This window comes from Leptonychotes weddellii, unplaced genomic scaffold (assembly GCF_054177405.1).
Source record: "Leptonychotes weddellii isolate Sample4059 unplaced genomic scaffold, ASM5417740v2 HiC_scaffold_1170, whole genome shotgun sequence".
In the NCBI taxonomy this organism is placed as follows: domain Eukaryota; kingdom Metazoa; phylum Chordata; class Mammalia; order Carnivora; family Phocidae; genus Leptonychotes; species Leptonychotes weddellii.
In genome coordinates this window covers 1-14,566 of record NW_027695026.1, presented here as the reverse complement: position 1 = coordinate 14,566, position 14,566 = coordinate 1, and the positions used below count along the sequence as shown (strand labels likewise).

Below are 14,566 nucleotides of genomic sequence, written 5' to 3'. Positions count from 1 at the left end.
CTGTTTCCTTCCCCAAATTAGGGAAGTTTTTGCTATAATTTGCTCCAATATACATTCTGCCCCCTCTCTTTCTTCATCTTCTGGGATCCCAAATTTTCTAATGTTGTTTCGTCTTATGGTATCACTTATCTCTCGAATTCTGCCCTCGTGATCCAGTAGTTGTTTATCTCTCTTTTTCTCAGCTTCTTTATTTTCCATCATTTGGTCTTCTATATCACTAATTTACTCTTCTGCCTCATTTATCCTAGCAGGTAGAGCCTCCATTTTTGATTGCACCTCCTTAATAGCCTTTTTGATTTTGACTTGGTTAGATTTTAGTTCTTTTATTTCTCCAGAAAGGGTTTCTCTAATATCTTCCATGCTTTTATCAAGCCCAGTAGTATCTTTATAATTGTCATTCTGAACTCTAGTTCTGACATCTTACTTATGCCCATATTGATTAGGTCCCTGGCATTCGGTACTGCCTCTTGTTCTCTTTGTTGAGGTGATTTTGTCCATCTTGTCATTTTGTCCAGAGGAGAATAGATGAATGAGAGAACAAAATGCTAAAAGGGTAACAACGACCCCGGAAAAATATACACTAAACAAATCAGAAGAGACCTGAAACTGGGGGAAAAGAAAGGGAAAGAGAGAAAAAAGAAAAAAAAAGAAAAAGAAAAATATATAAAAAAAAGAATGTGATCAAATATGATCAGGCTGGTGCATAGATCAATGCCACACACTAGATTTTGGGTGTATTTTGGTCTGTTAGAAGAAAGTGCCTCCCAAAATTTTAAAGAACGTAAAGCTTATATATGTAAAAAAATAAAGGTAAATACGATGAAGGAATGGAATATGAATGTAAAGATGAAAATTATAATAGATTTTATAAAAGGAATTGATGAAATAAGAAGTTGGTTGAAAAAAGAAAAAAGAGAAATTTAAAAAAAAAAAAGAAAGGAGAGAATGTGATCAGGCAGGAGACTAGAACAAAGCCATACACTAGAGATTTAGGGAATATTTTGGTCTGTTAGAAGAACTTTATCCCAAAATTTTAAAGAGAGAACAACTTATATATATACCAAAAATAAGGTTAACTACTATGAAGGGATAGAGTATTACTCTAAAAAATGAAAAATAAAAAAGTTTTTAAAAAAGGGATTGATAAGATGTTGGTTGAAAAGGGGAAAAAGAAAAATTAAAAAAAAAAAGGCAGTTAAAAAAAAATTAACTTTGAAAGACTAAAGAATCATGGGGAAAAAGCCATGGATTCTATGTGCAGTATTCCCCTAGCCCTGGAGTTCTGCCATTCTCATTGATCGGTAAACTTGGTCTTGGCTGGCTGTTCTGGCTGATCTTCTGGGGGAGAGGCCTGTTGCCGTGGTTCCCAAATGTCTTTGCCAGAGGCGGAATTGCCCCACCCTTGCCAGGTCCGGGCTAAGTAATCTGCTCGGGTTTGCTCTCAGGAGCTTTTGTTCCCTGCAAGCTTTCCACACAGCTTTGGAGGAAGAGAGTGAAAATGGCAGCCTCCCAATCTCCGCCCCGGAGGAGCCGAGGACTTGGGGCCCCACTCCTCAGTGCGCCCCCAGGAAAAAGCAGTCAATCACTCCCGTCTCCCTGGTCTCTGGCCGCACTCCATGCTCACCCGGCCTGTGACCGCACGTTTCTATGTCTGGCACCCGACCCCGGGTGGAGTCTCCAAACCCAGCAGATCCTTGCGGTGCGCTCCTGCGCCGCTCCTCCCGGGGGAGGAAGGTGAGTCTCCCCGGATCTGCCACTTGTTGGGTCCCTGCTGGAGGAGCAGTGGCCCGACGGTGCCGCGGATCACGGTTTATGGCAACCCCGAGCTGAGAGCCTGCGCCTCGGCTCCGTCTCTGCAGCTGGCTTCCCCGCTCCGATACCTGGGAGTTCTGCCACACTCAGACACCCCCGGTCTTTCTGTGACCCTGAGGGTCCTGAGACCACACTGTCCCACGAGGGTTCCACCCCCTGCTTAGCCCCCAGAGCAACGTCCCTCAGCGGAGCCGACTTCTAAAAGTTCCGATTTTGTGCTCCGCAGCTCTATCACTTGCCAGAAGCGGCCGACAAAGGCCCCCTCCCCCACTGTCTATCCTCCCGAATATCGCCTCGGATTCACTTCTCCGCATGTCCTACCTTCCAGAAAGTGGTCACTTTTCTGATGAGAGAGTTGTTGCTATTCTTTTCTTCGATCTCCTGTTGAGTTTGTAGGTTTTCAGAATGGTTTGATCCCTATCCAGCTGAATTCCTGAGACCAGATGAAATCCAGGTCTCCCACTCCTCCGCCATCTTGCTCCTCCCTATCTCTCTAGCTTTGTCTGTCTAAATTATAAAAATACTGAATACAGCTTTGCATTTTATTATTTTGCTTGCTATAAATTCATATGACCCTCAGTTTCCTTATCTGTAAATGGGGATAATAATCCCACTTGGCAGGGATTTATGAAGATTAAATGTGATCCTGTATATGAAGCCATTATTACATAGTAGGTACTCAGTAGATAGTCTCCTACTCCTAGTTTTCATTACTACCCCAATGACACATATGCCAAAATTTGGTTAGTGGGTTTATAAAATAAACCAACATGGAGGGATAAGGTTCAATGTAATAGAATTTTTTTACATTAGATTTAAAATTTACGTTTAAATTCTTTTTTTTTCTTTTTTTTAACTTAATTTCAATTAGCCAAGGTATAGTACATCATTAGTTTTTGATATAATGTTCAATGATTCATTAGTTGAATATAACACCCAGTGCTCATCTTCTGTTAGGTGATTCAGGTAACTTGAGTTGTGGCATTGGAATCTAATGCAAATTCCCTAATTTCATGACAGAATTATATGTTTTAAATCTGGTCCAATTCCAAGCTCTGCAGCCTAGAGCAGGTTGAGGTAGGGTAGGAGTTAGTAGGGAGAGAAGAGCTGCAAACAATGAGAGGAGTCAATGTTAACTTCATCTTTTCTCTTTGTGTGCACAATCACACATTTCTTCAAGTTAGCCTGTATTCTTTGATGTTGGGGAGGGGGGGACACATTTAGTTAACTGGTGGAGTGTTTTTCTCTTTGTTTTACCCCTTAAAGACTTTCACCGGCTCACAGAAAATGAAAATACCAATAAAGGCAAAACTTTCCCAATTGCTTTTCTTAGAGTATGGTAGGATACCAGAAGAGATATTTCAATTAGAAATTACACAAGGGAGTAATTTATTCAGTGAATAGTTCTTGATGTGTTCATGCGTTAAAGGTAAACAGTTCCATACATGAAATGAAAGGCACTTTGTAAGATGCTGTAGACAATGTAACATTGAATGAGTCATGTTCGCTGCCCTCAAGAAGATTGTATTCTAGCAAAGAGGTACAACAGATAACAATATGCATGAAATACACAATATAGATTATACATGAGGTGTAGAGATATAGAAGAGAGGATTTCCAGCCATAGGGATTAGAAATATTACAGAAAAGACAGTATTTAAGACAGATCATGTTTTCCTGCTTCTGATTATAAAGAGAATGGGTGTTCATTAGATAGATTTTAGAAAATGCATACAAATATTTTCTAAAGTAATTAAAAATAATTCTTACTATTCAGAGATAACTATTGTTGAGCTTTTTACAACCTGTATTTTTCCTTTATTCGTGTATATCTCCAGTAATAAGACATACCCCATCCTGTACCTCCAAATGCATATCCTTAATCTAATTGTGAGTAAACATCAGACAAAACAAAATTAAGGAACAGTCTATATTATAACTGGCCAATACTTTTTTAAAAGTCAAATTCACAGATCAAGGTATTGGCCTAGGTTGGAGGAGACTAAGGAGTCATGACAACTAACTACAATTTGGGATTCCAGAAAAGATCCTGGGCCAGAAAAAGGACATTAGCAGGACAATTGGTGAAACTCAAACATGGTCTATATATTTTTTTAATATTGTCATACAAATGTTAATTTCCTCATTTAGATAATAGTACCATAATTATATAAGATATTAACATTAGTGAAGCTGAGTGAGAAATATACAGAAATGCCACGTGATATTCTTGCAACATTTTTGTAAGCCTAAAATTATTTTGAAAGTAAAAGTTAAAAAGGGACAAGTGGGGGCGCCTGGGTGGCTCAGTCAGTTAAGTGTCCGATTTCAGCTCAGATCAAGATCTCAGGGTCCTGGGATTGAGCCCAGTGTCAGGTTCTCTGCTCCTCCTTCCTGCTTGCCCCTCTCCCTCTGCCCCTCCCCCAGTTCATGTTCTCTCTCTCTCAAATAAATAAATAAAATCTTTAAAACAAAAAGAGACAAGTGAACAAAGCATACATATCTAAACAGAAAATATGATTTTATGGCAACATAATATTCATCGTATGGAAATATCTTAATTCTCATTATTGGCATTTTTTGTCTTTCCTTTTTGCTAAATAATGATGTAATGATTAATGCTTCCTTGACACATACATTTTTCTGAAATGAAAGACATTCCAATAATATAAATGTGATGTAGAAGAAGAGGTGAACTCATACATGGGGAAAAAAAAATGGCCTGAGAAAATGTGTGAAGAAGCAGCCACCCAGGCATGACCAAAATGCTACATGAAGTCAGGTTTCATGGAAGAACAGAATGCTCCAGGAGAGAAGTTCTAGATCAGGCAAAAGTGGTAAAACGGGGTCGTGCTGTCCTGGGCCTTGAGGCCAGTCTGTACTTCAGGTATTAGTTAATAGATTGAAAGTTGGCCTTCAGATACTCACTTTTTTTCCACCTGACTCCCTCTAATATATACAATAATATTCGTGATTTTTTTTCAGACGGTTACCAGGAGGGTTTAAGAATACAAAAATGTTTGAGCTGTTAACATTACATAAGGAATTTGAACTCTGAAAACAAGATTGTTTACTTGCAAAGGAATGATCTTGCTATGCAAAAAATAGCAATTACTCACTTCAGTTTAGAATGGTGACTATTTGGAAGTTTGCCTTTAACAAGCTGAGCACCAGCCGTGAGCAAGGGCCAGAAATAGATCTACAATCATTGGACTTTGACAGCATGTCCTGAAAATTATTCTTTTTTAATAAATGACTATAGATAGCTGAAATGATTACAGACAAGTGCCCTTTACATAGATGAGATACATTTAATAATCTTACTTTTCTTTGATGAACACCCGACATATTATAAATCATAAATTTGAAATGTAACCCAAACTTTGAGAGACGTGAATTTTGTGATAGTTATTTTTAAGCCTAGTACTCTAAAAGCTCAACCTTTAGTTAAAATTCTATGAGCCTAGTTTCAAGTCACTGAAGTCAATTATCTGTTATATAAATATTATATAAATACATTTTCTCTTCCATTAGATTACCCTTCATTGAATTTCTTAACATTGTCACTGGGTTTCCTATTCAATATTAACTTCTGAAAAATAATACAGAAAATTAGTCTATTAGTATTTAGTCTACAGTTAACACTTCAACAATAAGAGATACGAAACAGCTGTATGAATCAATAGTCCCACAGTGCACACAATTACTTTTTTTTAAATTTTATTTTATTATATTATGTTAGTCACCATACAATACATCATCAGTTTTTGATGTAGTGATCCACGATTCATTGTTTTCGTATAACACTCAGTGCTCCATGCAGTACATGCCCTCCTTAATACTCATCACTGGGCCAACTCACCCCCCCACACCCCTCCCCTCTAGAACCCTCAATTTGTTTCTCAGAGTCCATAGACTCTCATGGTTCATCTCTCCCTCCAATTTCCTCCCTTCATTTTTCCCCTCCTTCTCCTAATATCCTCCATGCTATTCCTTATGTTCCACAGTAGCCAAACTGTGGAAAGAGCTGAGATGCCCTACAACAGATGAATGGATAAAGAAGATGTGGTCCATATATACAATGGAATATTACTCAGCCGTCAGAAAGGATGAATACCCAACTTTTACATCGACATGGACAGGACTGGAGGAGATTATGTTAAGTGAAATAAGTCAAGCAAAGAAAGTCAATTATCATATGGTTTCACTTATTTGTGGAACATAAGGAATAGCACACACTTACTCTTAACTGAGCTGTTTTCTTTCTTTGTACAGGGTGTTTGAAAGTCTGATTAAAACAGTAACAGGTGGGGTGACTGGTTGGCTCAATTGGTTAAGCATCTGACTCTTGACCTCAGCTCAGGTCTCAAGCTCAGGGTCATGAGCTCCAGGCCCCACACAGGGCTCCCCACTGAGTGTGGAGTCTACTTAAAAACAGAAATAGGCGAACATCTCCTGTATCTTTCCCTACAGTTTCTCCATCTTTTTCTTCAGAGAGAAAATATTTAAGCGTATAGTTACCTTTATATAAATAGATGAGGGGAATGCCTCCTTAGTTGGCTTTGGAGACCTCTGGGCAAAACTGCTGCCACCTAAAATGTTCCACAAAAGGTGACTTTTAAAGGCCAGTCAGCATGCATAAAATGTGGATTAAAAAGCATTCCCCCAGATCATGGTGAACGGTGGTGTTAAAGCCCACCAGCCAAAGACCAACACAGTGCGTTTCCTCCCTTAGTGAAAGACATACTGATGAACTCACCTTTATTGACTGCACAGATATGGGGATTCCTAGTGGTCATTGGCTGACGGGCATTGACTTCAGCTAGTTATTTATAGAGATTAGTTTCCTAGCAGTTTAGACCTAGAGAGAGAGATGGAGAGAGAAAGAAAGCAGGAGTTAAACCCAAGTTAAATTTCAATATATCTTGACCTACAGCTGTCCTTATACAAAAAGGATAAATAAGTATATGTGCTGCTGAAGCGAGCACACAAAAAGGATAAATAAGAAGAGAAGAAAGAAACTCTCCCTTTACCTGGGTAATGCTAGAGGAGACAATGTGCTAAATTAAATGGCAGCAACATTTGAGAGAGGTTTGGAACAACCGAACAACCACATCGTTTCTCTCTAGACATCCAAGTGCAACAGAGAGACAGAATATGATCAGTAGATTATTGTGGAATACATGTGGAAATGAGTGTCACAGTCAGTGAGCTGGTGGCAAAGGACAGAGCTGAATGAAGAAGACACTAGTCTTGGACTCAGAAGAAAGTGATTTTATTCCATGCTTTCACATCAACTCCTCAAGTGACCTCGGGCTAGTAAATTTCTCCCCTCTGACTCTCAGCTTTTTTTTATTGGTAACACAGAAAAGGGGCAGGGACTTGCCTAGTCTTATTAGTGACAGAGTTCTTTGCCTCTAAATATTGGCCCTGCTCCAGAAGTACTGAATCAGGATCTGCTGGTGACAATGCACGCAGTGTGGCTTAAATATCGACTGTGGTAAAGGGAAAATAGGTACAGTCTGCAACTATTCTTGCTTTCAAATCTGAGGCATAACTGAATGTTTTAAGTAAAGGATTCCCTTCCCATGCTACTCCAAGTATAGCCATCAGCATCCCCATGAAACTTCATAGACATATGCAACCTCAGGGCCTTCCCCCCAGATTTACAGAATTGGAACCTGCATACTAACAAGATCCCCGGGTGATCTGAGTGCAGAATAATGTTTGAGAAACACTGACCTAGATCCTCTAGCTCGTATGTCCAACTCCCAGATCTCTCAGCAATTACCCACAGACTTGCCTGCAGTGCGAGGCACCTTGCAGGGAGGCTGTGCAGTTGAGATGGAGGAGAATGGGTCTCCCCCATTCCTGGTCTTTCTTTCCACATGGAGACTCTCCTGGCTTCTCTTTGCTCCTTCACACCCTAGGAGTGCTTAGTTTAGTTTCTGCCTTCTTTCTTGTGGTAGCTAGCTGGCCACAGAGAGCATGGGTTCTCTGCTCTCCTCCAGGGGGCCACCCTTCCCTCCTGGGGAAGAGGTGCTCTGGTCCAGCATTGTGTCCCCCTCTGACTGGCGGCCTGAGCCCGCCTCATTCTGGCTGAAGTTATGAGGCCTATCTAGTGCTCTAGGGAAGCTACATTCTGCAATTTAGCTACTATTTGTAAAAAGGTGATTATTTGTTGTCTTGTTTTACATTGTGTTCAGCACTTGGGTGTGGAGAAGGTGATGCTATTATTTAGATGCCGTCAGTAATCCCAACACTTACCAACAGACGGAATCTTGGTGCAGGTGTTCACTAATAATTAAACCTCTTCATTTGCTGGAACTGCATTTCCTTCTCTGTAAAGGAGACAGGTGGTTGGATGAAACCAGTGGCTTCCAAACCGGAGTAAGCCATAGAAGTCTCCATGGAGTTGAGAAGATAGTCTCTGAAACAAAATCTGCAGCAGTGGGGCCCACACATGTGCCCTGTGAGGTGACTCAGGTGAGGCAAATCTGGACATTGGGTTTTCAGATCTCCTGGTTCTTGTATTCCCAAGTGTGGTCTGTGAATTTCCAACTGCATAGACACTCCCTGGAATCTTGCTAGAAATGTAGAATACTTGGCCCTGCTCCGGAAGTACTGAATCAGGATCTGCATTCTTACCAAGGTTGCCAGGTTTTCATGAGAGATTGAGAAGCCCTGCCTTGAGCTATATTATCTCACTAGCCCTTCCCAGTCTGAAACCGCTATGATTCTATTTCTTTTTTATTGCTCTATCTCGGGTTCCTGGCATATAGCAAGGTGCTCAATAAATATTTATTGAACAAATTAATCCATTCTCTGTTCTGTTCAGTGGAATGTGACAACAGCTTAAACCTCTGGTCATGATCCCATGCATTTATCCCTTAATAGACACAGGAAACAGAGGCACCAATCTATCTCTCTGGTCACTGATAACTAGAATAACCATGGATTCAAAATCTTGCTTATGATATGCTCCCTACCCTTCTGAATTCCAATAATAATTTGATGAGAAAAAATCTTCTAGGAAGTTTTATTGTTCACCTTCTAATTCTTTCCCTTCCCATTCTCTCACCAAATTCAAAGAGCTTTCAGATTTACACTCCTTGACTTCATTCTGGTGTTTAACAGAATTATTACTCTCTTCTGGAAGTTTCCTTCACTTGGCTTTCACGATACAAAATTTCATGGTTCTCTTGTTTTTGGTCATTACTTTTTTAGCTTTTTTAAACAATCTTCTCTTCTTCTCAATCTATTCTTTATATACATATAAACTAACTATGTTTTATAGCATAGCTTGGTTATCACTTTCAGAATGAAGTTCTGAAGTCTCTGTCTTGTCTAAGTAAATTAAGAACAAATCATCATTTAATCTTCATATATTTATTTTATATATGTTAGAAAAGATCAACATGAAAACATCTTACATTCAACAACTGGATTTTATAGTCTGGCACAATTTTACAGACATAATAAATGTTAGTAAATGCATTTTTACATAGTTGGGGACAACTTTGTTATATGGGAGGAGGAATTGGTGATCAGCAGTGGTCTAGGGCAGAGAACTACCCTGCTAGAGTCTTTAAAGAAACTCCAGATTCCTGAGACTTGCTCCTCCTGCTGATAGTAATTCAGTTGATATGAGAAGAGAACCTAGAATTTGTATTTAAAAATAAAATATTGCCCAGGTGAGTCCAAAGCATAGCTCTGGTTAGTATCTACTGATCTCTCCAATTCTGTAGATAAGAATATCCTTTCAGGACAGATTCCAAAATCTGAAGACCATTATCAAGAGGCTCTTCTATTTTATCCTGTTAGCCAAACACTGAGCAACCAAGCATAATATCTGATATTGATTTTTTAAAAAAGGAGAAATTAGACACAGAGAGAAAGCTGACAAAAATTATAGTGGTACAGTCCAACTATTGCTTATTACCACAAGGATGGGCTGGCCTCTGCTCTAACTCTGAGAATGAAATTTTGATTGTAAAGGTGGTCTGGTCTAAAATAAGTGAGTAAAAATGTTTCTACCATTTTAAAGATAATTATTGCCCTATCACAGTATCTAAAGATAGCATTAATAAAAAATAAAATTTCGGGGCGCCTGAGTGGCTCAGTCATTAAGCATCTGCCTTCGGCTCAGGTCATGATCCCAGGGTCCCGGGCTCGAGTCCCGCATCGGGCTACCTGCTCAGCAGGAAGCCTGCTTCTCCCTCTCCCACTCCCCCTGCTTGTGTTCCCTCTCTCGCTGTGTTTCTCTCTGTCAAATAAATAAATAAAATCTTTTAAAAAATAAATAAATAAAATAAAATAAAATTTCATGTAAAAGAGGAGAAGAAAACTACCTTAAAATAATCTATTCTTCATTTGGATTATTAGGCATTATGTCTGAAATAATGTTAAGCCTTACCATGATTCACAATGAGGCTCAGATCATCATAAAATGTTACTTACATGAAGTAACTGGGACTGAATCCTGCTGTCTCCACTTGTCTGTGGTGTCCAGTGAATTCATGGGGCTCAAGCCAGGTGTTCTAATTAATTTCAACAGGTGTTCTCAAACTTCCTTTTGCAAATTTGTTATCAAATAGGGCTTCTCTATCTTGTCAGTTTGTATACAATAACAGACACTATTGTTCCTCATGTCTAAAGAAGAAGCAGTGGGTACAACTGCTTGACATGTGTCGGAATACACAGTATTTTGTGACATCTGCTGCAGGACAGGTTGTGCCCGTTTACTGAAAGACCAGTGGAACATCCAGGCACTCAACCAATGCTCGTTGACTGTTTTCCTAGCTGTTTGTTCAGCAGATCACCACTGAGCTCCATTATAAAAAAAAATGTGCCTCACCGTGTCTATCTGTTCATGCCAACCTGCATTTGCCCTACTTCCGCCCTGAATTCAATACTCTGCTGGCCAACCCTATGTCATGCCAATACATCTGGGAGAAAAAACCCTTGAGCCTCTGTCCTACCTATGATCAGTCTTTAACTCAGTTAACTTTAGTACGATGGTAAAAAAAAAAAAAAAAAAAAAAAAAAAAATGGAGGATTGACCCTTCCCCAGCCAATTAGCATTGCATAGAGCAGGGGCTCTCAAAGTGTGCTCTTGGGAACTTGGTAGAAATGCAAATCTTGAGCCTCACGCCAAATATACTGAATCAGAAACTCTGAAAGTGGGGCTCAGAGCTCAACAGTCTGTGGTTTACAAGCCCTTCAGGTGATTCTGATGAACAGTCAGAGTGAGAACCCCCTGACAGAGAAACATTTATTAACTCATTCTTTTGGTCATTTCTTGATAAACATTTATTATTTCCCACTATGGTCCAGGCACTGCCAGGGATAGCAAGGTGCTGGAGGCAGAAAGAAAGTAAAACAGGACCCCTTAATAGGGTTGTTCTAGGGCTCAGAGCTGCAACATTGTTTCTAATACACTACCGGGATCAGAGCTGGTAACCAAAAGAATGAGAGCAATTGATTAATTTGATTGGCTCAGCCCAAAATTAACAACAAAACTATAACATTGCACCAGAAAAATTCTTTTCCAAGAAGGAAGACAAAACGCTTTTTTGACTTACAGTAAGAGAAAGTAATGTCCAAGGACTAACATGTAGGATTGCACTGCACATAGTTCCATCAGTGAGAATATGGAAGTAAATATTTCTCAGAGGACCATCTTCCATTTTATAATGTGTAACATTTTATAAGTCTTATTTTATATATATGAATTTATGTGTATACCTACACCGCCCCCCCCCCCCCCACATTCTACTTTTAAATAGTAGACACTGTAAGGATCAGAAACATTGCTTTGGGCCACACATTTAGCTGGTGACAAATCAAGGTCTAGAACAGAGACATTGGAACTCAACATGATTCCTAGATCAGTGCTTTTCAAATAATATGCCTCTCTGTCCTAACCCGCAACCCATGGACATTCACAAATGAGAAAATACGTCATGCTTCTGAAATAAAGATATCAATTGCCCAGGGAGCTCTTACCAGTTTTAGGAATTAAGGTTCTAAAGCAATATCTTATTTGATAACTTTTTTTCTGCCCAAAAGTTTAAAAACTGCACTGCTATGTTGCCTTGATTAGGGGAGATTGCTATGTGCCCTGGATTGAAATTAATTTTGGCTTAGAGAGTTTTAAAAAATAGTGACCAAAGACACTCACATGTGTGAGTCCATTCATAAAGGCAGTTACTTAAAATGGGACTGGAAGAGGGTAGCTATTGTTCTGCCACTTCTTTTCAGTACTCATGAACCCTCAGCATTCTATTTTTATTTTATTTATTTATTTGAGAGAGAAAGAAAGCAAGCAGGGGCAGCGGCAGGCAGAGGGAGAAGCAGGTAGCCTGGAGCGGGTAGCCTGATGCAGGACTTGATCCCAGGACCCTGGGATCATGACCTGAGTCGAAGGCAGATGCTTAACCAACTGAGCCATCCAGGGATCACCTCCCTTCAGCATTCTAAACGCACTGAAATCTTCTGGAAGTCTGCTGTCATACTCCCATGTGTAGAAGATGTTCTCTTCTACAGTAGTAAGGCTGAAGGGGGCAGAGGAGGGGAAGGCTGGTGACTGTACTACAGTGGAGATCAGCGTCAACCACTCTACTTTCTGTCCCTGGACACTAGGTTGCAGGAAACAGGTGATCTGCAAAAATGATAGTTTCTCTTTTTTTTTTTTTTTTTTTTTGACTCATCCCAAGTACTGAGAATGGGTAAACAAGCTTTACCCACGAAAAAAATGTAAACTGACTTTTTGGAACAAATTATGCTTTGGTTGTTTCAAGTGCTATTCACGCAGCTTTCAAAACAAGTTACAACTACTATTAAAAATAGCTTGTTATGTTTTGCTTTAAGTGCTAAGCTTTTGAATATGTAAGTGGTTACATTGGCCCGAAGTAAATCCCAAACTTCAGAAGGCTCCTTATAACTTTTCCACTTTCCTGTAAGTCTGCTTGAAACTTTTACCGTGATTTCCATTTACTTAGCTTTCAGTTCATAACAAACACATTTCTGTTGGAGGTTCTGTTTGTGTGGCAGGGTAGAGTGTGCTGTCAGGAACAGCAGGACCTCAGTTAAGTGAGCATGAGACGGGCATACACTCTCTACAGGCAATCTTACTTAACCGTCATAACAACACTACAATAGCTGAAACCTTTGTTTAATGCATTTTGCTGCTGACCCAACCAAAACACTCCCAAGTAACTGTCCCAAGGTGAAATATTTAGTAAGTGACCATGCTCTCTGAAACCAACTCTGTGTGGTACAAATTCAATGTATTTAGCAATTGTTGTAATATCCATTCCAAATGTTGTTGAGTGATATAGCCAGAAGATCAATAATCGAGGGAATAATAAGGGCAAGTGACAGTTTTTCCATAATTCATTTTTATAGTGTAATCAGCATGTGTCAGGTATTTATTATGCAACAAATAAATGGGAGATTCAAGAATCCCGTTCATCAAAAACAAGTTCATCTCAAAGTATTCTAAGTTAAGGACATTGCTCTAAACTGATCTTACAGAGCCATACAGGGCTAAAAGCAGCCAGGAGATATCAAATCCAACAATTCCTTACTTGGGAAACTGAAGGGCATAAAATCAAATCCAAATATGTGATCTCTGCTGTTGCAGTTTCTAGTGCTATACTTTAGGGAACTTTCTTCTCTAAACTTAACTTTCTCTTGCTCTTTGGTGCATGATGGGTGGTCAATTTGATCAGAAGTTCATTTTTAAGGCATATTTTGAAACTTAGGTTTTATTTAGATCTTTATTTTCCCCGGTCAGTGTATGAAATGGGGGAAAAATTGTGCTACACAGAGCAGCTAGCTCTATTATAATGAGAGGTCATTTAGGTTTTATGGCTATTTTTTGCTACTAATAAACTATGAAGTAGTAGCTGGATGAAATGAGAATGAAAAGGTTAGAGCCAGGGAATGCTTAGTGGAATTAGAGGTGCCATGTTCATCTCTACTTAGTTTTTTTTTTTTTTTTTTTTAATAGGCTCCTAAGTGAAGGCTTGGAAGAGAAGTCTGAACTCTGCCTTTGAATGTATGTGATGTATATAAGCAAAATAAGTTCACCTAAACATGCATGTGATTTCAGCTTATGTTTGAATGGGCCTGGAGAAACATGGAAGGTGCTCTACCTATGTTTCTTCCTGCTCAGGTTGCCAATTCATCTCAACGCCTCTGTACTAGGTCATTAGAGTTACTGACAAACTAGGTCAGTGTTGCTGATGCTCAGCAATGGAGGCTTGAACATCTTTGGAGTAAGGTCAGAGTGGGGGTCACATGCGGGCAGCCAAGCAGGGGGCTGTTGTGGTTTGTTTGGTCAGCACCGTAAGTTTTGTTGTGCTGTTCTGCTTGTAGAAATCTCCTGTTTTCAATTCATATGAGTAGCTTCAGCAGGGAACAGACTCTTCATTTAGACATACATCTCTCCTTCCCCACTATTTTCACCCTAGCCACTTCATGCATTTGTAGAGCTTACCCAGCCCCTGAGGCATTTGAGTTTGCAATCCTTGAAGTCTGACACAGAGATTTATGAGCCAATAATGTATTTGCTTGAAAATGACAATTATTTAAGTATACATACTAAACAACTGGGGTAAAAATTTTAAGAATTGAAAATATCCTATATAAATGTGTTTATAATCATCACAACATATTAAACATCAAAAGTTATAGCAAGTTTAAGACATACCAAATTCATGCAAACTAGATTTAAGCCAGAAATCCT

General features: G+C 39.4%; 1 long non-coding RNA gene across 2 annotated transcripts; it reads right to left on the bottom strand.

Annotated features, from left to right (window-relative positions):
• Positions 1-5,430: 5,430 nt before the first annotated feature.
• LOC145718177 (uncharacterized) lies at positions 5,431-8,154 on the bottom strand. 2 transcript variants are annotated; one of them, XR_014141624.1, is made up of 4 exons: positions 8,080-8,154; positions 6,572-6,673; positions 6,334-6,404; positions 5,431-6,236 (listed from the first exon to the last, which is right to left on the bottom strand). It is a non-coding gene; the product is annotated as an uncharacterized LOC145718177 (long non-coding RNA). The 2 variants fall into 2 exon arrangements; XR_014141623.1 differs by lacking the exon at positions 8,080-8,154 and having other exon boundaries at positions 6,572-6,770.
• Between the last annotated feature and the right edge of the window lie 6,412 nt (positions 8,155-14,566).